Here is a 27,877-nt window from a genome sequence, read left to right on the forward strand (position 1 = left end):
GAAAATTGTTTCCACTAGGAGACTCTTTTCTTACAGAAATTTGTCTCCATTGGAAATCACTTTTCTTATAGAAATTTGTCTCCATTGGAAAACACTTTTCTTATAGAAAATTGTCTCCACTAGAAAACACATTTCTTATAGAAATTTGTCTCACTAGAAGACACTTTTCATATAGAAAATTGTCTCGCCACAAGACACTTTTCTTATAAAAAATTGTCTCCACTAGGAGACACATTTCTTATAGAAAATTGTCTCCACTAGGAGACACATTTCTTATAGAAAATTGTCTAGACTAGAAGAAACTTTGCTTATAGAAAATTGTCTCCACTAGAAGACACATTTGTTACAGAAATTTGTGTCGAAAATGGATCCCTTTATAGACAATTTTCAAAAATTTCTCGTCTTATTTAACATTTTCTCTTTTGATTTTCGAAAGTTTTAAATAGGATATTTTCAAAAATTTACACTTTATAATGATTTGGAAGATTTGTTTATAGGGAATGTTCTCAAAATGGGGACTAAATTTATAAACTCTACTGTAATATTGGTGAATATATATTTTTTTCTACTAGATTGACTTAACTTTGTCATGCCAACAGAAAAACAAAACTTTTATCGGAAAAGATGAAGGAAAATATTCATATCACGGTAAAAAATCTTTACTATTGTATAAAGAAAACACACATACTATAGGCAAAACATGCAGACGAACATGTCAGCATGTTTCTTAGGAAAAGCAACGAGCGGCATCAAAGCATGCAACACATAAAGAGGATTGTTGTCTCGCTCTCTCTCCCTCTCTACTAGCTATAGCTGTTGCCGTATGTTAAATATGTTTAAAATCTGTAGAATGTAAAGAATATAACACATAAAGAAAAGGATAAATGCATATTGAATAAACTGAATCGATGCCTGTAGGGTTTTAGAAATGTTTAATACTTGGAAAACGCTACCATGAACATTTTCATGAAAGAGCGGTAGAGAAGCTGAGCCCATCAACAAAAAAAAATATGTATATATATATACATATATAGAAATAATAAGTGCAATATTTTTGCATTTTTCATAGCTACTACAATATTTTCTTTCTTCAAACTCTTGTTGCTACAATAACTTTAAGAAAACATCATTGACAATCTATCGCCCAACGATATTAAAGTTCTAAGACAAGTAGTAGATTACGTCAGGATATTGAAACTATAGCAGTATATCCTTTGCCCTTAGTTGAGCAAGAGCCTTTAGCAAATAGAATACTGAAGCATAAAACTTTATCAATTTTGTATTGCTTGATGTTGCTTAAGAAAATTCAATGAATGTATCTTTAGTTTGATGTGTAGTATTGTGAATTATACATAGATGAAAGAAGAAAGTTCAATTTCAATTATTAAAATATGAGTAAAAGTGTCTTTTTTAGTAAGAAAATCGAAACAATTAAAACCAAGTTAAATTAATAAAACGCTATATACATACATATGTACTTTTAAAAGAAAATGTTCTTAAATGAAAAAAAACCTTTCTTATATATCTTTATCTGGAAATTCCTTTTTTTATAGAAATTTGTCTCTTATGGAAGTGTCTATAAAAAAGAGCTTTCTTCCAGAGAATTATTGTCTTCTTTGGAACACTCTTTTCGAATAGAAAATAATCTTGTTTTGCAGACTCTTTCCTTTAGAAGACACTTTTCTTATAGAAAATTTCCTCCTTTAGAAGTCACTTTTGTTATAGAAAATTGTCTCGTTTAGAATACACTTTTCTTATCGAAAATTTTCTCTTTTGAAAGACAATATTCTTATAGAAAATTGTCTCCTTTGGAAGACACTTTTCTTATAGAAAATTGTCTCTTTTGGAAGACACTTTTCTTATAGAAAATTGTCTCATTTGGAAGACACTTTTCTTATAGAAAATTGTCTCATTTGGAAGACACTTTTCTTATAGAAAATTTTCTCTGTTGAAACCCACTTTTCTTATAGAAAATTGTCTCCTTGGGAAGACACTTTTCTTATAGAAAATTATCTCCTTTAGAAGACACTTTTGTTATAGAAAATTGTCTCCTTTAGAAGACATTTTTCTTATAGAAAATCTTCTGTTTTGAAAGACAGTATTCTTATAGAAAATTTTCTCCTCTGAAAGATACTTTTATTATAGAACATTATCTCCTCTGGAAGATACATTCATTTTAGAAAATTGTCTCTTCTAAAAGACACTTTTCTTATAGAAAATTGTGTCCACTGCAAGACACTTATAGAAAATTGTTTCCAATGTAAGACACTTTTCTTATAGAAAGTTGTTTCTACTGCAAGATACTTTTCTTATAGAAAGTTGTATTCTTCGGAAGACACTTTTCTTAAAGAAAAGTTTCTCCTTTGGAAGAAACTTTTATTATAGAAAATTGTCTCCTTTGGAAGGCACTTTTCTTATACAAAAATTTCTGTTTTGAAACCCAATTTTCTTAAAGAAAATTGTCTCCTTTGGAAGACACTTTTCTTATACAAAATTGTCTCCTTTGGAAGACACTTTTCTTGTAGAAAATTGTATCCTTTGAAAGACACCTTTCTTATAGAAAATTGTGTCCTTTGGAAGCCACTTTTCATATAGAAAATTGTCTCCTTTGGAAGAAACTTTTATTATAGAAAATTGTCTCCTTTGGAAGACACTTTTCTTATAGAAAATTGTCTCCTTTAGAAGACACTTTTCTTATAGAAAATCTTCTCTTTTGAGAGACAGTATTCTTATAGAAAATTTTCTCCTCTGGAAGATACTTTTATTATAGAACATTATTTCCTCGGGAAGATACATTAATTTTAGGAAATTGTCTCTCCTAAAAGACACTTTTCTTATAGAAAATTGTGTCCACTGCAAGACACTTTACTTATAGAAAATTGTTTCTACTGCAAGATACTTTTCTTATAGAAAGTTGTATCCTTTGGAAGACACTTTTCTTAAAGAAAATTTTCTCCTTTGGAAGACACTTTTCTTATAGAAAATTGTCTGCGTTGGAAGACACTTTTTTTAGAAAATTTTCTACTTTGGAAGACACTTTTCTTATAGAAAATTGTCTCCTTTGGAAGACACTTTTCTTATAAAAAATTGTCTCCTTTGGAAGTCACTTTTCTTATAGAAAATTTTCTCTATTGAAACCCACTTTTCTTATAGAAACTTGTCTCTTTTGGAAGACAGTTTTATTATAGAAAATTTTCTCCCCTGGAAAACACTTTTATTATAGAACATTATCTCCTCTGAAAGATACATACATTTTAGAAAATTATCCTTTCTAAAAGACACTTTACTTCCACTGACACTTTTCTTATAGAAAATTGTTTCCACTGCAAGATACTTTTCTTATAGAAAGTTGTCTCCTTTGGAAGACACTTTTCTTAAAGAAAATTATCTCCTTTGGAAGACACTTTTCTTAAAGAAAGATTTTTCTTTTGGAAGACACATTTCTTATAGAAAATTGTCTCCTTTGAAACCCAAATTTCTTATAGAAAATTGTCTCTTTTGGAAGACACTTTTCTTATAGAAAATTGTCTCTTTTGGAAGACACTTTTCTTATAGAAAATTGTCTCCTTTGGAAAACACTTTTCTTATAGAAAATTGTGTCCTTTGAAATCAACTTTTCTTATAGAAAATTGTCTTCTTTGGAAGACACTATTTTTTTTTTGAAAATTATCTCCGTTGGAAAACACTTTTCTTGTAGAAATTGTCTTCTCTGGCGGACACTTTCCATATAGAAATTTTCTCCTTTCGAAGATACTATTCATATTCGAAAGACACTTTTCTATAGAAAATTGTCTCCTTTGGACGACACTTTTCTTATAGAAAATTGTCTCCTTAAGAAACCACTTTGGGTGAAATTTTTTTTCAGAAATTTTTTTTTTTTTCTTATAGAAAATTTTCTCATTTAATAGATATTTTTTCTTATACAAAAACTGTCTTTTGGAGTCTTATTTCTTGTTTACTTTTGGACGCGTTTCTTTCCTCCTTTCGCATAGAAAAGTCTCTCCAGATGAAATCTTCGGTATGAGCCATTATGAGAAAATATAAGTTGAAATTGTTAAAAATAGGAATATATTATTTTTCAAATTATATGCAAATACAAAAATATTAAATAACATCATTATAAAAAATAAAATTTTCTCCAACTATTTCAATATTCAACTGAGGAATGCCTTCTTTTCATGTCAAGCTTTTCCTACAGCAGGAACAAAAATAAACACCCAAACCCTTAGTTTTTCTAAATCATTATTGAACATCAAAATCCGCTTCTGCCGTATAGTAAATTAAACAGTCATTTTACGATATTTGCACTAGATTCAACATTGAGAGACATTGTAAAAAAAAAGCAGTAGTAAAGAAAAAAACCTAAATGAAAACGCTACAATGAATACGACGAGTGTTTTTCAATAACTTTGTTTTGCTTAAGAATTTTTTTCAAATCCCTACAATTCCCATCATCCAAGTACACCTGTGTATAACGGCAGCAAGGTGTCAACAACATCAGTTAACATAACGTACACATTCTTATATTTGTTCAATAACAACATCATTGCAATGTTGTTGACGCTGTCATTACTATCGTCATCGTCATCAGCAACGTTATTGCAACATACAACAGAATATGTATACAAAAGTAGTGGAATGAAAAAATATTGAAATCTAGAACAACAGCAGCAACTACTATAAAAGCAACATTAATGTAAAGCAGTTTGAATCGCATGCAATGATATCAAGCGTAAAATTTTCTCAAAGGAGAAAATTTTCAATTTCCGCATCAAAGCGACGATAACAGCGATATTTGATATTTCTTTCTATACATTTTAATTTTATATTTTATTCTTTTATTATTTCTTTTCAATGCAAAACTTCATTGTAGGTTTTTTTGTTATCTATAGATAGATGTTGATGTTGTTCATGAAAAGAGAGTAGTTTAGAATGACATAAAAGTAAATTACTTGAAATATTTTGATTTTTTTCTTTCACTGTCTGCTTTGGTGTTGTTAAGCTTTAGCATCTATGGCTTTTGAGTGATAAGCTGAAGGGTTTTGGTGAAAATATTTTGTTAATGTTTTAAAATTAATTAAGTTTAAATGAATTTATTTAAAGAGATTTAAAGATATTAGACAGTTTTCTGTAAGATAACTGTCTACAAAAGAAGATCATTTTCTATAAGAAAGCTGTCTCCAAAGGTAGACAATTTCCTAGAAGAAAACAGTCTCCAAAAGAAAACCGTTTTCTATAAAAAAAAACTGTCTTAAAAAGGAGACAATTTTCTATAAAAAAACTGTCTCAAAAAGAAGACAATTTTCTATAAGAAAACTATCTCCAAAAGGAGACAATTTTCTATAAGAAAACTGTTTCAAAAAGGAGATAATTTTTTATGAGAAAACTGTCTCGAAAAGGAGAAAAAATTTTATAAGAAAACTGTCTCGAAAAGGAGACAATTTTCTATAAAACTGTTTCAAAAAGTAGATAATTTTCTAAAAGGGGACAATTTTTTTTATAAGAAAACTGTCTCAAAAAGGAGAAAAATTTTTATAAGAAAACCGTCTCAAAAAAGAGACCATTTTCTATAAGAAAACTGTCCCAACAAGAAGAAAATTTTGTATAAGAATTTTCTATAGGAGACAATATTCTATGGGAAAACTTTCTTCAAATTTCTATAGGAAAACTGTCTCCAAAAAGAGACAATTTTCTATAGGAAAAACTGTGTGCAATAGAAGGCAAATTTTCTATGGAAAGACTATCTCCAGTAGGAGACGATTTTCTACTGTGCCCAATAGGAGAGGTTTTCTAAAGGAAAACTGTCTACATACAGACTATTTTCTAAGCGAAAACTGTCCTCCAATAGGAGTTAGTTAGTTAGAGTTAGTTAGTTAGGTTAGTTAGTTAGTTAGTTAGTTAGTTAGTTAGTTAGTTAGTTAGTTAGTTAGTTAGTTAGTTAGTTAGTTAGTTAGTCTTAGTTAGTTAGTTAGTTAGTTCGTTAGTTAGTTAGTGAGTTGTTCTTAGTTCGTTCGTTAGTGAGTTAGTTCGTTAGTTCGTTCGTTGTTAGTTAGTTCGTTAGTTAGTTCGTTAGTTCGTTAGTTCGTTAGTTAGTTAGTTCGTTCGTTCGTTTCGTTCGTTCGTTCGTTCGTTCTTCGTTAGTTCGTTCGTTCGTTCGTTCGTTCGTTCGTTCGTTCGTTCGTTCGTTCGTTTCGTTCGTTCGTTCTTCGTTCGTGTTCGTTGTTCGTTCGTTCGTTCGTTCGTTCGTTCGTTCGTTCTTGTTCGTTCGTTCGTTCGTTCGTTCGTTCGTTCGTTCGTTCGTTTCGTTTTCGTTCGTTCGTTCGTTCGTTCGTTTTCGTTCGTTCGTTCGTTCGTTCGTTCGTTTCGTTCGTTCGTTCGTTCTCGTTCGTTCGTTTCGTTCGTTTTCGTTCGTTCTTTCGTTCGTTCGTTCGTTCGTTCGTTCGTTCGTTCGTTCGTTTCGTTCGTTCGTTCGTTCGTTCGTTCGTTCGTTCGTTCGTTCGTTCGTTCGTTCGTTCGTTCTCGTTCGTTCGTTCGTTCGTTCGTTCGTTCGTTCGTTCGTTCGTTCGTTGTTCTCGTTCGTTCGTTCGTTCTTTCGTTCGTTCGTTCGTTCGTTCGTTCGTTCGTTCTTCGTTCGTTTTCGTTCGTTGGCGCTCCTTTCCTGTGCCTCCGGTGGCGCTCCCCACCTCCGGTCTACCAGACTAGAACACTATCCACCAACCTGCCGGAGGCCACCAATAGGAGATAATTTTCTACAGCAATTTTTGGTCATCCTACAAACAAATAAAATTATCTTCATAACACCTTCAACTAATACATACATATAAACTGATGTTTTCTGTTGCTGTTGCAAATATAACAAACAGGGATTCATTACGCTAGAATGGCGTAAAAATAACCTCAAGACAAGTTATTTAATCTTCATAATTTTATAATTTACTACAGAAAATAATCAAGATAAAAAACAGATATTTCTGTAGACCTTTTTTTCTCCCATTTATCTTCATATTCGTAGCGTAAAGTCAGCAAAAGTTGTTGTTTTTATTCTAATTAACACCAATTAAGTTTGTTTAAAGAAAAAACACCACAAAAATAGACCAAAATTATAAGAAAAAATTGGTCCAAGCTGGTCTAAAATAAAAACCCCCTAATTAAATGCTATACAAAACAAAATTGTAACTCTGTTATAAAAAAAAGGAAAACAAGCAAAAAAAAATATATAACAAATTATTTCTAAAAATATGTACAATTTTTATAAATTTGCATTGAATGTATTAAAAAAAAGAAAAAAAACTTAGTAAAAAAGGAAAAGCAAACTTAATGAGTGGGAGAGTAAAATGTAACAGCAACAAAACAATTTCCGTTTCCGCCTTTAAGCGGAAAGGCATAAATTTTGTGTTTTCTTGTATTTGTGTATCTGCGTGTATAGGTGTGTATGTGTCTGTGAGTCTCATTTTAGCATTTTAAGTATTTTTATGGTTAATTGCCGTAAACATGAATTTGTTTTGTGTCATGTTTGTATTTTTACTTCTTGGTAACATAAAATTGAGCTAAAATATTCAGAGGGTTTGTTTCTTAATTTTAAATTTAATTTTTAATGAAAATTTCTTTTCTGTTTACACTACATTTAGCATAATGATTAGTTTCTTTGTATGTTAATGAAACGGGATTTTTTCAGTGATTATACGTTTAATTTTTATTTAACTTTACATAACTGCTGCTGAATTGTATTAAAATTGTGCATAATCAGTAGCCGTTTTTTAAATTGTGCGATAGTCTTGTCTATAGGTAGATTATAAACTAGACTATAGACTAGGCTATAGATTAGACTATAGACTAGACTATAGCTTAGACTATAGACTAGACTATAGACTATACTACAGACTAGACTATAGACCAGACTTTAGAACAGACTATAGACTAGGCTATAGACTAGACTATAGACTAGACTATAGAATAGACTGTAGTCTAGACTATAGACTAGGCTACATACTAGACTATAGACTAGACTATAGACTAGAATATAGACTAGACTATAGGCTAGACTATAGACTAGACTATAGACCAGACTAGACTAGACTAGATTATAGACTAGACTAGACACTCGACTAGACTAGACTAGAATGTAGACTAGACTAGACTAGATAATAGACTAGACTAGACAATAGACTAGACTATAGATTGGACTGGACTAGACTATAGATTGGACTGGACTAGACTATAGATTGGACTGGACTAGTCTATAGTATAGACTATAGACTAGACTATAGACTAGACAATAGATTAGACTATAGACTAGACTATATACTAGACTATAGACTAGACTATAGACTAGACTATAGACTAGACTATAGACTAGACTATACACTAGACTATACACTAGACTATAGACTAGACTATAGACTAGACTATAGACTGGACTATAGACTAGACTATAGACTAGACTATAGACTAGACTATCGACTAGACTATAGACTAAACTATAGACTAGACTATAGACTAGACTATAGACTAGACTATAGACTAGAATATAGACTAGAATATAAACTAGACTATACACTAGACTATACACTAGACTATAGACTAGACTATAGACTAGACTATAGACTAGACTATAGACTAGACTATAGACTAGACTATAGACTAGACTATAGACTAGACTATAGACTAGACTATAGACTAGACTATAGACTAGACTATAAACTAGACTATAGACTAGACTATAGACTAGACTATAGACTAGACTATAGACTAGACTATAGACTAGACTAAAGACTAGACTATAGACTAGACTATAGACTAGACCATAGACTAGACTATAGACTAGACTATAGACTAGACTATAGACTAGACTATAGACTAGACTATAGACTAGACTATAGACTAGACTATAGACTAGACTATAGACTAGACTATTGACTAGACTATAGACTAGACTATAGACTAGACTATAGACTAGACTATAGACTAGACTATAGACTAGACTATAGACTAGACTATAGACTAGACTATAGACTAGACTATAGACTAGACTATAGACTAGACTATAGACTAGACTATAGGACTATAGACTAGACTATAGACTAGACTATAGACTAGACTATAGACTAGACTATAGACTAGACTATAGACTAGACTATAGACTAGACTATAGACTAGACTATAGACTAGACTATAGACTAGACTATAGACTAGACTATAGACTAGACTATAGACTAGACTATAGACTAGACTATAGACTAGACTATACACTAGACTACACTAGACTATAGACTAGACTATAGACTAGACTATAGACTAGACTATACTAGACTAGACTACACTAGGACTAGACTACACTAGACTAGACTACACTAGACTAGACTATAGACTAGACTATAGACTAGACTATAGACTAGACTATAGACTAGATCTAGACTAGACTATAGACTAGACTATAGACTAGACTTAGACTAGACTATAGACTAGACTATAGACTAGACTATAGACTAGACTATAGACTAGACTATAGACTAGACTATAGACTAGACTATAGACTAGACTATAGACTAGACTATAGACTAGACTATAGACTAGACTATAGACTAGACTATAGACTAGACTATAGACTAGACTATAGACTAGACTATAGACTAGACTATAGACTAGACTATAGACTAGACTATAGACTAGACTATAGACTAGACTATAGACTAGACTATAGACTAGACTATAGACTAGACTATAGACTAGACTATAGACTAGACTATAGACTAGACTATAGACTAGACTATAGACTAGACTATAGACTAGACTATAAGACTAGACTATAGACTAGACTATAGACTAGACTATAGACTAGACTATAGACTAGACTATAGAACTAGACTAGATTAGACTAGACTAGACTATAGACTAGACTAGACTAGACTATAGACTAGACTATAGACTAGACTATAGACTAGACTATAGACTAGACTATAGACTAGACTATAGACTAGACTATAGACTAGACTATAGACTAGACTATAGACTAGACTATAGACTAGACTATAGACTAGACTATAGACTAGACTATAGACTAGACTATAGACTAGACTATAGACTAGACTATAGACTAGACTATAGACTAGACTATAGACTAGACTATAGACTAGACTATAGACTAGACTATAGACTAGACTATAGACTAGACTATAGACTAGACTATAGACTAGACTATAGACTAGACTATAGACTAGACTATAGACTAGACTATAGACTAGACTATAGACTAGACTATAGACTAGACTATAGACTAGACTATAGACTAGACTATAGACTAGACTATAGACTAGACTATAGACTAGACTATAGACGACTATAGACTAGGACTATAGACTAGAGATAGACTAGACTATACTAGACTATAGACTAGACTATAGACTAGACTATAGACTAGACTATAGACTAGATATAGACTAGACTATAGACTAGACTATAGACTAGACTAGACTAGACTATAGACTAGACTATAGACTAGACTATAGACTAGACTATAGACTAGACTATAGACTAGACTATAGACTAGACTATAGACTAGACTATAGACTAGACTATAGACTAGACTATAGACTAGACTATAGACTAGACTATAGACTAGACTATAGACTCAGTCTATAAACTAGACTAGACTATAGACTAGACTAAGACTAGACTATAGACTAGACTATGACTAGACTATAGACTAGACTATAGACTAGACTATAGACTAGACTATAGACTAGACTATAGACTAGACTATAGACTAGACTATAGACTAGACTATAGACTAGACTATAGACTAGACTATAGACTAGACTTAGACTAGACTATAGACTAGACTATAGACTAGACTATAGACTAGACTATAGACTAGACTATAGACTAGACTATAGACTAGACTATAGACTAGACCATAGACTAGACCATAGACTAGACCATAGACTAGACCATAGACTAGACTATGGACTACTATGGACTAGACTATAGACTAGACTATAGACTAGACTATAGACTAGACTATAGACTAGACTATGACTAGACTATAGACTAGACTATAGACTAGACTATAGACTAGACTATAGACTAGACTATAGACTAGACTATAGACTAGACTATAGACTAGACTATAGACTAGACTATAGACTAGACTATAGACTAGACTATAGACTAGACTATAGACTAGACTACTAGACTAGACTATAGACTAGACTATAGACTAGACTATAGACTAGACTATAGACTAGACTATAAACTATAGACTAGACTAGACTAGACTATAGACTAGACTAGACTAGACTACTAGACTATAGACTATAGACTAGCCTAGCCTAGCCTAGCCTAGACTAGACCAGACCTAGACTAGACTACACTAGACTACACTAGACTATACTATAGACTAGACTAAACTAGACTAGACTAGACTACACTAGACTATAGACTAGACTATACTATAGACTATACTATAGACTAGACTATAGACTAGACTATAGACTAGACTAGACTAGACTAGACTAGACTATAGACTAGACTAGACTAGACTAGACTAGACTAGACTAGACTAGACTAGACTAGACTGTAGACTAGACCAGACTATAGACTAGACTAGACTAGACTATAGACTAGACTATAGACTAGACTATAGACTAGACTATAGACTAGACTATAGACTAGACTATAGACTAGACATACTAGACTAGACTAGACTAGACTATAGACTAGACTAGACTATAGACTAGACTAGACTAGACTAGACTAGACTAGACTAGACTAGACTAGACTAGACTAGACTAGACTAGACTAGACTAGACTAGACTAGACTAGACTAGACTATAGACTAGACTAGACTATAGACTAGACTATAGACTAGACTATAGACTAGACTATAGACTAGACTATAGACTAGACTATAGACTAGACTATAGACTAGACTATAGACTAGACTATAGACTAGACTATAGACTAGACTATAGACTAGACTATAGACTAGACTATAGACTAGACTATAACTAGATATATAGACTAGACTATAGACTAGACTATAGACTAGACTATAGACTAGACTATAGACTAGACTATAGACTAGACTATAGACTAGACTATAGACTAGACTATAGACTAGACTATAGACTAGGACTATAGACTAGACTATAGACTAGACTATAGACTAGACTATAGACTAGACTATAGACTAGACTATAGACTAGACTATAGACTAGACTATAGACTAGACTATAGACTAGACATAGACTAGACTATAGACTAGACTATAGACTAGACTATAGACTAGACTATAGACTAGACTATAGACTAGACTATAGACTAGACTATAGACTAGACTATACACTAGACTATACACTAGACTATAGACTAGACTATAGACTAGACTATACACTAGACTATACACTAGACTATACACTAGACTATAGACTAGACTATAGACTAGACTATAGACTAGACTATAGACTAGACTATACTAGACTACACTAGACTAGACTAGACTATAGACTAGACTATAGACTAGACTATAGACTAGACTATAGACTAGACTATAGACTAGACTATAGACTAGACTATAGACTAGACTATAGACTAGACTATAGACTATAGACTAGACTATAGACTAGACTATAGACTAGACTATAGACTAGACTATAGACTAGACTATAGACTAGACTATAGACTAGACTATAGACTAGACTATAGACTAGACTATAGACTAGACTATAGACTAGACTATAGACTAGACTATAGACTAGACTATAGACTAGACTATAGACTAGACTAGACTAGACTATAGACTAGACTATAGACTAGACTATAGACTAGACTATAGACTAGACTATAGACTAGACTATAGACTAGACTATAGACTAGACTATAGACTAGACTATAGACTAGACTATAGACTAGACTATAGACTAGACTATAGACTAGACTATAGACTAGACTATAGACTAGACTATGACTAGACTATAGACTAGACTATAGACTAGACTATAGACTAGACTATAGACTAGACTATAGACTAGACTATAGACTAGACTATAGACTAGACTATGACGACTATAGACTAGACTATAGACTAGACTATAGACTAGACTATAGACTAGACTATAGACTAGACTATAGACTAGACTATAGACTAGACTATAGACTAGACTATAGACTAGACTATAGACTAGACTATAGACTAGATTATAGACTAGACTAGACTATAGACTAGACTAGACTAGACTAGACTAGACTATAGACTAGACTAGACTAGACTAGACTAGACTAGACTAGACTAGACTAGACTAGACTAGACTAGACTAGACTATAGACTAGACTATAGACTAGACTATAGACTAGACTATAGACTACACTATAGGCTATACTATAGACTAGACTATAGACTAGACTATAGACTAGACTATAGACTAGACATAGACTAGACTATAGACTAGACTATAGACTAGAATATAGACTAGACTATAGACTAGACTATAGACTAGACTATAGACTAGACTATAGACTAGACTAAGATTAGACTATAGACTAGACTATAGACTAGACTATAGACTAGACTATAGACTAGACTATAGACTAAACTATAGACTACACTAGATTATAGACTAGACTAGACTAGACTATAGACTATAGACTATAGACTAGACTAGTCTAGAATAGACTAGACTAGACTAGACTAGACTATAGACTAGACTAGACTAGACTAGACTATAGACTAGACTAGACTATAGACTAGACTAGACTAGACTAGTCTATAGTCTAGACTATAGACTAGACTATAGACTGGACTATAGACTAGACTATAGACTAGACTATAGACTAGACTACAGACTAGACTATAGACTAGACTATAGACTAGACTATAGACTAGACTATAGACTAGACTATAGACTAGACTATAGACTAGACTATAGACTAGACTATGGCCTAGACTATGGACTAGACTAGACTATAGACTAGACTATAGACTAGACTATAGACTAGATATATACTAGACTATAGACTAGACTAGACTATAGACTAGACTATAGACTAGACTATAGACTAGACTATAGACTAGACTATAGACTAGACTATAGACTAGACTATAGACTAGACTATAGACTAGACTATAGACTAGACTATAGACTAGACTATAGACTAGACTATAGACTAGACTATAGACTAGACTATAGACTAGACTATAGACTAGACTATAGACTAGACTAGACTATAGACTAGACTATAGACTAGACTATAGACTAGACTATAGACTAGACTATAGACTAGACTATAGACTAGACTATAGACTAGACTATAGACTAGACTATAGACTAGACTATAGACTAGACTATAGACTAGACTATAGACTAGACTATAGACTAGGCTATAGACTAGACTATAGACTAGACTATAGACTAGACTATAGACTAGACTATAGACTAGACTATAGACTAGACTATAGACTAGACTATAGACTAGACTATAGACTAGACTATAGACTAGACTATAGACTAGACTATAGACTAGACTATAGACTAGACTATAGACTAGACTATATAGACTAGACTATAGACTAGACTATAGACTAGACTATAGACTAGACTATAGACTAGACTATAGACTAGACTATAGACTAGACTATAGACTAGACTATAGACTAGACTATAGACTAGACTATAGACTAGACTATAGACTAGACTATAGACTAGACTATAGACTAGACTATAGACTAGACTAGACTATAGACTAGACTATAGACTAGACTATAGACTAGACTATAGACTAGACTATAGACTAGACTTAGACTAGACTATAGACTAGACTATAGACTAGACTATAGACTAGACTATAGACTAGACTATAGACTAGACTATAGACTAGACTATGGACTAGACTATAGACTAGACTATGGCCTAGACTAGTACTAGACTATAGACTAGACTATAGACTAGACTATAGACTAGACTATAGACTAGACTATAGACTAGACTATAGACTAGACTATAGACTAGACTATAGACTAGACTATAGACTAGACTATGGACTAGACTATAGACTAGACTATAGACTAGACTATGGACTAGACTATAGACTAGACTATAGACTAGACTATAGACTAGACTATAGACTAGACTATAGACTAGACTATAGACTAGACTATAGACTAGACTATAGACTAGACTATAGACTAGACTATAGACTAGACTATAGACTAGACTATAGACTAGACTATAGACTAGACTATAGACTAGACTATAGACTAGACTATAGACTAGACTATAGACTAGACTATAGACTAGACTATAGACTAGACTATAGACTAGACTATAGACTAGACTATAGACTAGACTATAGACTAGACTATAGACTAGACTATAGACTAGACTATAGACTAGACTATAGACTAGACTATAGACTAGACTATAGACTAGACTATAGACTAGACTATGGCCTAGACTATGGACTAGACTATAGACTAGACTATAGACTAGACTATAGACTAGACTATAGACTAGACTATAGACTAGACTATAGTCTAGACTATAGACTAGACTATAGACTAGACTATAGACTAGACTATAGACTAGACTATAGACTAGACTATAGACTAGACTATGGACTAGACTATAGACTAGACTATAGGCTAGACTATAGACTAGACTATAGACTAGACTATAGACTAGACTATAGACTAGACTATATACTAGACTATAGACTAGACTAGACTATAGACTAGACTATAGACTAGACTATAGACTAGACTATAGACTAGACTATAGACTAGACTATAGACTAGACTATAGACTAGACTATAGACTAGACTATAGACTAGACTATAGACTAGACTATAGACTAGACTATAGACTAGACTATAGACTAGACTATAGACTAGACTATAGACTAGACTATAGACTAGACTATAGACTAGACTATAGACTAGACTATAGACTAGACTATAGACTAGACTAGACTATAGACTAGACTATAGACTAGACTATAGACTAGACTATAGACTAGACTATAGACTAGACTATATACTAGACTATAGACTAGACTATAGACTAGACTATAGACTAGACTATAGACTAGACTATAGACTAGACTATAGACTAGACTATAGACTAGACTATAGACTAGACTATAGACTAGACTATAGACTAGACTATAGACTAGACTATAGACTAGACTATAGACTAGACTATGGACTAGACTATAGACTAGACTATGGCCTAGACTATGGACTAGACTATAGACTAGACTATAGACTACACTATAGACTAGACTATAGACTAGACTAGGACTAGACTATAGACTAGACTATAGACTAGACTATGGACTAGACTATAGACTAGACTATAGACTAGACTATAGACTAGACTATAGACTAGACTATAGACTAGACTATAGACTAGACTATAGACTAGACTATAGACTAGACTATAGACTAGACTATAGACTAGACTATAGACTAGACTATAGACTAGACTATAGACTAGACTATAGACTAGACTATAGACTAGACTATAGACTAGACTATAGACTAGACTATAGACTAGACTATAGACTAGACTATAGACTAGACTATAGACTAGACTATAGACTAGACTATAGACTAGACTATAGACTAGACTATAGACTAGACTATAGACTAGACTATAGACTAGACTATAGACTAGACTATAGACTAGACTATAGACTAGACTATAGACTAGACTATAGACTAGACTATAGACTAGACTATAGACTAGACTATAGACTAGACTATAGACTAGACTATAGACTAGACTATAGACTAGACTATAGACTAGACTATAGACTAGACCATATACTAGACTATAGACTAGACCATAGACTAGACTATGGATTAGACTATAGACTAGACTATAGACTAGACTATAGACTAGACTATAGACTAGACTATGGCCTAGACTATGGACTAGACTATAGACTAGACAATAGACTAGACTAACTATAGACTAGACTATAGACTAGACTATAGACTAGACTATAGACTAGACTATAGACTAGACTATAGACTAGACTATAGACTAGACTATAGACTAGACTATAGACTAGACTATAGACTAGACTATAGTAGTAGAGTAGTAGACTAGAGTAGTCTATAGTATAGTCTATAGTCTAGTCTATAGTCTAGTCTATAATCTAGTCTATAGTCTAGTCTATAGTCTAGTCTATAGTCTAGTCTATAGTCTAGTCTATAGTCTAGTCTATAGTCTAGTCTATAGTCTAGTCTATAGTCTAGTCTATAGTCTAGTCTATAGTCTAGTCTATAGTCTAGTCTATAGTTAGTCTAGTCTATTGTCTAGTCTATAGTCTAGTCCATAGTCTAGGCCATAGTCTAGTCTATAGTCTAGTCTATAGTCTAGTCTATAGTCTAGTCTATAGTCTAGTCTATTGTCTAGTCTATAGTCTAGTCTATAGTCTAGTCTATAGTCTAATCTACAGTCTAGTCTATAGTCTAGTCTATAGTCTAGTCTATAGTCTAGTCTACAGTCTAGTCTATAGTCTAGTCTATAGTCTAGTCTATAGTCTAATCTATAGTCTAGTCTATAGTCTAGTCTATAGTGTAGTCTATAGTCTAGTTTATAGTTTAGTCTATAGTCTAGTCTATAGTATAGTATAGTCTAGTCTATAGTCCAGTTTATAGGCTAGGCTATAGTCCAGTCTATATTTATGAACTATCAATTATATGTACACTTTTCAACTTATTCTCCTGAAGGACATCAGGCGTGCTACAAAATGAGAATTATCATCCAACTACAGAAGTGATACATGATCCTGAAATGCTGCTTCTTTATCAACTTAATTCTTTAATAATATTTGTTACTATATTGTAAAAAAGTAGAAAATTGTTACAAATAAAGAAGTAAATGAATATAAAAAAATAGTCTAGTCTAATTTATATTCAAATCTAGTCTATAGTTTAATTTATGGGCTAGTCTATAGTCTAGCCTATGGTCTAGTCTATAGTCTAGTCCATAGTCTAGTTAATAGTTTAGTTCATAGTCGAGTGTATAGTATAGTCTATTGTCTAGTCCATATTTTAGTCTAGTTCTAGTTAGTTCAGTTATATTTTAGTTCTAGTTCTAGTTCAGTTCTAGTTCAGTTCTAGGTCAGTTCTAATTCAGTTCTAGTTCAGTTGTAGTTCTAGTTCAGTTATAGTTCAGTTCTAGTTCAGTTCTAGTTCAGTTCTAGTTCAGTTCTAGTTCAGTTCTAGTTCAGTTCTAGTTCAGTTCTAGTTTAGTTCTAGTTTAGTTCTAGTTCAGTTCTACTTCAGTTCTAGTTCAGTTCTAGTTTAGTTCTAGTTCAGTTCTTGTTATAGTTCAGTTGTAGTTCAGTTGTAGTTCAGTTGTAGTTCAGTTGTAGTTCAGTTCTAGTTCAGTTCTAGTTCAGTTCTAGTTCAGTTCTAGTTCAGTTCTAGTTCAGTTCTAGTTCAGTTCTAGTTCAGTTCTAGTTCAGTTCTAGTTCAGTTCTAGTTCAGTTCTAGTTCAGTTCTAGTTCAGTTCTAGTTCAGTTCTAGTTCAGTTCTAGTTCAGTTCTAGTTCAGTTCTAGTTCAGTTCTAGTTCAGTTCTAGTTCAGTTCTAGTTCAGTTCTAGTTCAGTTCTAGTTCAGTTCTAGTTCAGTTCTAGTTCAGTTCTAGTTCAGTTCTAGTTCAGTTCTAGTTCAGTTCTAGTTCAGTTCTAGTTCAGTTCTAGTTCAGTTCTAGTTCAGTTCTAGTTCAGTTCTAGTTCAGTTCTAGTTCAGTTCTAGTTCAGTTCTAGTTCAGTTCTAGTTCAGTTCTAGTTCAGTTCTAGTTCAGTTCTAGTTCAGTTCAAGTTCAGTTTTAGCTCAGTTCTAGTTCAGTTCTAGTTCAGTTCTAGTTCAGTTCTAGTTCAGTTCTAGTTCAGTTCTAGTTCAGTTTAGTTCAGTTCTAGTTCAGTTCTAGTTCAGTTCTAGTTCAGTTCTAGTTCAGTTCTAGTTCAGTTCTGAGTTCAGTTCTAGTTCAGTTCTAGTTCAGTTCTAGTTCAGTTCTAGTTCAGTTCTAGTTCAGTTCTAGTTCAGTTCTAGTTCAGTTCTAGTTCAGTTCTAGTTCAGTTCTAGTTCAGTTCTAGTTCAGTTCTAGTTCAGTTCTAGTTCAGTTCTAGTTCAGTTCTAGTTCAGTTCTAGTTCAGTTCTAGTTCAGTTCTAGTTCAGTTCTAGTTCAGTTCTAGTTCAGTTCTAGTTGAGTTAGTTCAGTTCTAGTTCAGTTCAAGTTCAGTTTTAGCTCAGTTCTAGTTCAGTTCTAGTTCAGTTTTAGTTCAGTTCTAGTTCAGTTCTAGTTCAGTTCTAGTTCAGTTCTAGTTCAGTTCTAGTTCAGTTCTAGTTCAGTTCTAGTTCAGTTCTAGTTCAGTTCTAGTTCAGTTCTAGTTCAGTTCTAGTTCAGTTCTAGTTCAGTTCTAGTTCAGTTCTAGTTCAGTTCTAGTTCAGTTCTAGTTCAGTTCTAGTTCAGTTCTAGTTCAGTTCTAGTTCAGTTCTAGTTCAGTTCTAGTTCAGTTCTAGTTCAGTTCTAGTTCAGTTCTAGTTCAGTTCTAGTTGAGTTCTAGTCAGTTCTAGTTCAGTTCTAGTTCAGTTCTAGTTCAGTTCCAGTTCAGTTCTAGTTCAGTTCTAGTTCAGTTCTAGTTCAGTTCTAGTTCAGTTCTAGTTCAGTTCTAGTTCAGTTCTAGTTCAGTTTTAGTTCAGTTTTAGTTCAGTTCTAGTTCAGTTCTAGTTCAGTTCTAGTTCAGTTCTAGTTCAGTTCTAGTTCAGTTCTAGTTCAGTTCTAGTTCAGTTCTAGTTCAGTTCTAGTTCAGTTCTAGTTCAGTTCTAGTTCAGTTCTAGTTCAGTTCTAGTTCAGTTCTAGTTCAGTTCTAGTTCAGTTCTAGTTCAGTTCTAGTTCAGTTCTAGTTCAGTTCTAGTTCAGTTCTAGTTCAGTTCTAGTTCAGTTCTAGTTCAGTTCTAGTTCAGTTCTAGTTCAGTTCTAGTTCAGTTCTAGTTCAGTTCTAGTTCAGTTCTAGTTCAGTTCTAGTTCAGTTCTAGTTCAGTTCTAGTTCAGTTCTAGTTCAGTTCTAGTTCAGTTCTTCTAGTTCAGTTCTAGTTCAGTTCTAGTTCAGTTCTAGTTCAGTTCTAGTTCAGTTCTAGTTCAGTTCTAGTTCAGTTCTAGTTCAGTTCTAGTTCAGTTCTAGTTCAGTTCTAGTTCAGTTCTAGTTCAGTTCTAGTTCAGTTCTAGTTCAGTTCTAGTTCAGTTCTAGTTCAGTTCTAGTTCAGTTCTAGTTCAGTTCTAGTTCAGTTCTAGTTCAGTTCTAGTTCAGTTCTAGTTCAGTTCTAGTTCAGTTCTAGTTCAGTTCTAGTTCAGTTCTAGTTCAGTTCTAGTTCAGTTCTAGTTCAGTTCTAGTTCAGTTCTAGTTCAGTTCTAGTTCAGTTCTAGTTCAGTTCTATAGTTCAGTTCTAGTTCAGTTCTAGTTCAGTTCTAGTTCAGTTCAGTTCTAGTTCAGTTCTAGTTCAGTTCTAGTTCAGTTCTAGTTCAGTTCTAGTTCAGTTCTAGTTCAGTTCTAGTTCAGTTCTAGTTCAGTTCTAGTTCAGTTCTAGTTCAGTTCTAGTTCAGTTCTAGTTCAGTTCTAGTTCAGTTCTAGTTCAGTTCTAGTTCAGTTCTAGTTCAGTTCTAGTTCAGTTCTAGTTCAGTTCTAGTTCAGTTCTAGTTCAGTTCTAGTTCAGTTCTAGTTCAGTTCTAGTTCAGTTCTAGTTCAGTTCTAGTTCAGTTCTAGTTCAGTTCTAGTTCAGTTGTAGTGCAGTTGTAGTGCAGTTCTAGTTCAGTTCTAGTTCAGTTCTAGTTCTGTTCTAGTTCAGTTCTGGTTCAGTTGTAGTTCAGTTTTAGTTCAGTTCTAGTTCGCTATATAACTATTCTGAGTTATATTTTAGTTTATATGGAACACTTTTAAAGCTTGTTATTGTTTCAGTGGATTCTTTTTATTATAGTTTTGTATTTTTCATAGTACATAGTCTATTCTAGTTCAGTTCTAGTTCAGTTGTAGTTCAGTTGTAGTTCAATTGTAGTGCAGTTGTAGTGCAGTTGTAGTGCAGTTCTAGTTCAGTTCTAGTTCAGTTCTAGTTCAGTTCTAGTTCAGTTCTAGTTCAGTTCTAGTTCAGTTCTAGTTTAGTTCTAGTTCAGTTCTAGTTCAGTTCTAGTTCAGTTCTAGTTCGCTATATAACTATTCTGAGTTATATTTTAGTTTATATGGAACACTTTTTAAAGCTTGTTATTGTTTGAGTGGATTCTTTTTATTATAGTTTTGTATTTTTCATAGTACATAGTCTAGTCTATAATCCAGTTTATATTCTAGTCTATATTATAGGCTATAGTGTAGTCTATAGTCTAGTATAAAGTATAGTATATAGTCAAGTCTATATTCTAGCTTATAAGCTAGTCTATAGTCTAGTAGATTGTCTAATCTATAGTGTAGTCCATAGTCTAGTCTATAGTCAGTCTATAGTCCTGTATATAATCTAGTCCATAGTATAGTTCATAGTCTAGTCCATAGTATAGTCTATAGTCTAGTCCATAGTTTAGTCTACAGTCTAGTCTATATTATATTCTGAAATATATTCTAGATTATATGGAACTCTATTTAAAACTTGTTATTTTTTCAGTAGATTCTTTAGGGTTTTATATGGGCGAACTAGACTTAATTTTCTTATTTATTAAAGTTTTGTTTTTCATTTCGCTTATTTTTCGTTTAATAGTTTTTAATTTATTTTCTACAATTTCTGTTAATATTTCCTTTTTAACTCTTTACAGTTGGCCAATGAAGGTGTACCACCATTACCATTACAAGGTAAAAACTTCCAAAGAGCCAGAAACTAAAATTTTAAAAAAAAATAAAAGCAACAAACAACTCAAACTAAAGGCTAAAGCGGGAAAAGGAAGTGGTCCTAGCAAGCGCCCAAACAAAGGGAACTATATTTACTATAAATTTCATAAAAAAATACATGAAAAATAAATTTGACAAAAAATAATAAATATCAGAATAATAATTTAAACAAAATGATGATGAGAACGCTGACGATGATGCTATTAAAAAACGAGCCAGCCAAAGAGCCAACAACCATCAATGGTAGCAGTTAAAAAACATGGAGTAAAAACAATTTAAACTAAACAGATAGAGAAGGAATGGAAAACGGCATCATCCACACCATCAACATCAACGATACAGCATTAAAGATAGACATCAAATCACAATGTCATTTGCATAAATCACATTTACATACAATTTCTTTACAAACTTTTTTCGCATTTTCAAAATCAACCCAAACCCAGGGCTTACAAAAACATGGTTAACGAAAATAAAATTATGATGATGGTGGTGGTGATGGCGTTGTGTTGGATAGAGATGAAAAAAAAAAACTGAATTTGATTTTATCTTTTTTTCTTCGTTCCTCTTGTTCTTTTTTCTAACGATGGACATTATGCCGCAATTAGTTTTGACCGCTTCAGTGAGTAGAAAAATTCTACAAAAAACAACAATTGTAGAAGAAAAATGTTGATGACAAAAAACAGATTTTTGTAATTTTAGTTGTTTTTTTGTTCGAAGGAGGGAAAATAATGTCGACATTATAAACTAAACATCACTTAAAGGTGATAAAAGGGAACCTTGTCATCAAAACCAACATCATCGTCAGCATCACTCTCATAGTCAGCATCATCATTTCAACATGAAAATATTGTGGCGTTTAAACATCTGTTTTATACAATGATGACAACAGTCAACAACAATGTTTGTCTAAAGACTTTAACAGCAATATCAGCAAATTTACAGCAGCAACACTTTTCCTTTCTATCACTTCAGCCAACCAGACCGTCATAAAATCCCTTTTAGACCAACCAACTTTTGGGTAACAAAACTATCTTCATACATATTTTAATTTTAAGAAAAAAAAATTCCAACTAAATTTAAATCACGAAAACTTTTTGTCTTCGCTGTTAATTTTTTATATGTTACATTTTTCACTTGCTTGTATTTTTACATATTTTCGCTTAACTTGACTATTTTTTCGGGGATTTTTTTCTATAAAGTTTGTTGTTTCATACTTATGCCTCTCCTCCCGTTTGTTGCAAAACAATTTTTAAATAGTTTCCCTTTATTTTCTTTGATTTTTTCATATTTTTTCATACTACAAAAGAAACTTTGTATTTTTTCAAAAGTATTTTCTGAAATCTTCTTTAAAAGAACGAACAAAAAAATTGAAAAAATAACCCTCAGCAAGTATGCAAAATATAAATCTTTAGAAAACGTAAGCATGTCTTATCATGCTTCTACTACAGCAAATTTCATAAATAATTTTATAAAACTATATTAGTTTTTAAGTGTAATAAAAAACGACAACAACAAAATAAAATATATATTAAAAACTTGAAAAATTTTAACGCAAAAAGGATAAAGAAAAAAATGCACAAAATACTTCTTGTAAATTAAGTAAATAAGCAATTTTGTTGTAAACTTTAAAAAAAAAAAAAAAACAATTTTTTTAATTGTTCATCTTTTTTGCCAAAGAAGAATTTAAGTAAGTATTTCAGTAAATTAAACAAATAAATATTTTTGCATAAATGAAACGATCAGCATAAACTCTTAACGGAAGACACATAAAACACAGATTATACATAAACTAGTAGACTGCACAGTAGACTAGACTGTAGACTAGACTATAGACTATATACTAGACTATAGACTAGACTATAGACTAGACTATAGACTAGACTATAGACTAGACTATAGACTAGACTATAGACTAGACTATAGACTAGACTATAGACTAGACTATAGACTAGACTATAGACTAGACTATAGACTAGACTATAGACTAGACTATAGACTAGACTATAGACTAGACTATAGACTAGACTATAGACTAGACTATAGACTAGACTATAGACTAGACTATAGACTAGACTATAGACTAGACTATAGACTAGACTATAGACTAGACTATAGACTAGACTATAGACTAGACTATAGACTAGACTATAGACTAGACTTTAAACTAAAGTATATAGTAGACTATAGACTAGAGTAATCTACAGACTGTACTGTAGACTTAAATATAGACTACACTATAGCCTATACTATAGACTTCACTATGGACTAGACTAAAGACTAAATAAAATATAGATTAGACTATAAACAAGACTATAGAATATACTAAAACTACCCTATACGATTCACCATAGACTAGACCATGGACTACCCTATAGACTGGACTAGACTATAAACTATAGACTAGACTATTGACTAGACTGTATATTAGACTATATACTAAACTGTATATTAGACTATACTAGGCTATACACTAGACTATAGACTGGACTATAGACTAGACCTAGACTGTTGATTAGACTATAAACGATACTGGTCTATAAACTAGACTATAGATTATACTATAGACTAGGGTATGGACAAGACTAAACTAGACTATACACAACACTATAGATTACACTATAAACTAGACAATAGACTAGACTATGAACTAGACAATGGACTAGACTATATATACACTATAGACCATAGACTACACTATATACTGTTCTATCAACTAGACTGTAGATTATACTATAGACTTGCTATATGCGAGATTATATACTAGACTATATTTTAGACTATAAACTGGACAATAGATTATACTATAGTCTATATGTACTATAAACTAGACTAGACTTTAGACGAGACTATAGACTAGACTATAGGCTAGACTATAGACTAGACTATATACTAGACTATAGACTACACAATAAACCACACTATAGACCACACTGTGGAATAGATTATAGACTATGGACTAGACTGTAGCGTAGGTTAGACCATAGACTAGCATATAAACTAGACAATGTACAAGTCTAGACTATACGCTAGACTTCATACTAGACTATAGACTACACTATAGACCACACTGTGGAATTGATTATAGACTATGGACTAGATTGTAGCCTAGACTAGACCATAGACTAGAATATAGACAAGACTATATACTAGAATATCGACTAGACTATACCCTATGTTATGGACTAGACTATACCCTATGTTATGGACTAGACTATTGACAAGACTAGACTATTGACAAGACTTGACTATAGACTAGACTATAGACCAGACTATAGACTAGACTATAGACTAGACTATACTAAACTATAGACTATATTATAGACTAGACTCTAGTCACTAGATTGTAGACTAGACTATAGACTAGACTATAGACTAGACAATAGACTAGACTATAGACTAGACTATAGACTAGACTACTAGAGACTAGACTATAGACTAGACTACTAGAGACTAGACTATAGACTAGACTACTAGAGACTAGACTATAGACTAGACTACAGACTACTATAGACTAGACTATAGACTAGACTATAGACTAGACTATAGATTAGACTATAGACTAGACTATAGACTAGACTTTAGACTAGACTTTAGGCTAGACTTTAGACTAGACTATAGACTAGACTATAGACTAGACTATAGACTAGACTATAGACTAGACTATAGACTAGACTATAGACTAGACTATAGACTAGACTATAGACTAGACTATAGACTAGACTTTAGACTAGACTATAGACTAGACTATAGACTAGACTATAGACTAGACTATAGGCTAGACTATAGACTAGACTATAGACTAGACTATAGACTAGACTAGACTATAGACTATAGACTAGACTAGACTATAGACTAGACTAGACTAGACTAGACTAGACTAGACTAGACTAGACTAGACTAGACTAGACTAGACTATAGACTAGACTAGACTATAGACTAGACTATAGACTAGACTATAGACTAGACTATAGACTAGACTATAGGCTAGACTATAGACTAGACTATAGACTAGACTATAGACTGTAGCGTAGGTTAGACCATAGACTAGCATATAAACTAGACAATGTACAAGTCTAGACTATACGCTAGACTTCGTACTAGACTATAGACTACACTATAGACCACACTGTGGAATTGATTATAGACTATGGACTAGATTGTAGCCTAGACTAGACCATAGACTAGAATATAGACAAGACTATATACTAGAATATCGACTAGACTATACCCTATGTTATGGACTAGACTATACCCTATGTTATGGACTAGACTATTGACAAGACTAGACTATTGACAAGACTTGACTATAGACTAGACTATAGACTAGACAATAGACTAGACTATAGACTAGACTATAGACTAGACTATAGACCAGACTATAGACTAGACTATAGACTAGACTATAGACTAAACTATAGACTATATTATAGACTAGACTCTAGTCACTAGATTGTAGACTAGACTATAGACTAGACTATAGACTAGACAATAGACTAGACTATAGACTAGACTATAGACTAGACTACTAGAGACTAGACTATAGACTAGACTACTAGAGACTAGACTATAGACTAGACTACTAGAGACTAGACTATAGACTAGACTACAGACTAGACTATAGACTAGACTATAGACTAGACTATAGACTAGACTATAGATTAGACTATAGACTAGACTATAGACTAGACTTTAGACTAGACTTTAGGCTAGACTTTAGACTAGACTATAGACTAGACTATAGACTAGACTATAGACTAGACTATAGACTAGACTATAGACTAGACTATAGACTAGACTATAGACTAGACTATAGACTAGACTTTAGACTAGACTATAGACTAGACTATAGACTAGACTATAGACTAGACTATAGGCTAGACTATAGACTAGACTATAGACTAGACTATAGACTAGACTAGACTATAGACTATAGACTATAGACTAGACTAGACTATAGACTAGACTAGACTAGACTAGACTAGACTATAGACTAGACTAGACTATAGACTAGACTATAGACTAGACTATAGACTAGACTATAGACTAGACTATAGACTAGACTATAGGCTAGACTATAGACTAGACTATAGACTAGACTATAGACTAGACTATAGACTAGACTATAGACTAGAGTACTAGGCTTTTTACTAGACTCTAGACTAGGCTATGGACTAGAGTATGGACTAGAGCAGTGTTGCTCAAACACATACTACCATAGACTACCATAGTTTTATTTGTGTTGGTAAAGCAGCAGAGAACAGAATTCAATTCAAAATAAAAGTATACTAATAAATGACTATAAACTATAAAGCATATGCTAACTGTCAAATATTTATTATGGATTTTGACAGCCAGCGTATATCAAAGTCTATATATAAAAAACTATCAACTGTTCTCTCATGTTCTCCTACATTAATTCGGCTTTCTCAAAATTTTGTTGTTGTATTTCTGTGTGTGTTTTAAAAACGTCGCGTACAGAAATTACTTCGACAAGTGCTGATCAGCAACTGATTTGATTTAGTTTTTTAAGTTGAGAGCAAACCAACTGATATTGCTCATTATAAAAAGAAGAAGAATTAAACCTATAGTGTATGTGTATCAACTTAGCGTCAGCAGAATTTTCTTACCCTATCACGCGTGCTATGTAATGGCAATCTTGCGCTCCTCTAGTCACTAGAGTATTGTCAAGACTATAACTTGACTATAGACTTGAGTAGACTATAGACTTTACTATACAATTAACTGGACTATGGACTATACTAGGCAGTACCCTATAGACCTGACTATAAACTAGACTATAGGCTATACTATTGAATAGATGATGGGCTACACCAAAGATTATATACTGGACTTTAAACCAGACTATAGATTATACTATACTAGGCTATATGCAACTATATACTTCAACTTTTTACTGATCTTCATTCTTATTACAACACATTTCAAATTCATTTTATTCAAATCTTTTAATATCAAATTTTCCCAACAAAAATAAAAA

At 32.5% G+C, this 27,877-nt stretch overlaps 1 pseudogene; it reads left to right on the forward strand.

Moving 5' to 3' along the window:
- LOC119605029 overlaps positions 1-21,878 on the forward strand; it is a 210,416-nt pseudogene extending 188,538 nt beyond the window's left edge.
- Positions 21,879-27,877: the final 5,999 nt, after the last annotated feature.

Source organism: Lucilia sericata, unplaced genomic scaffold (genome assembly GCF_015586225.1).
Source record: "Lucilia sericata isolate MDLA Ls3-8-SP2 unplaced genomic scaffold, ASM1558622v1 Contig000453F_arrow, whole genome shotgun sequence".
Classification (NCBI taxonomy): domain Eukaryota; kingdom Metazoa; phylum Arthropoda; class Insecta; order Diptera; family Calliphoridae; genus Lucilia; species Lucilia sericata.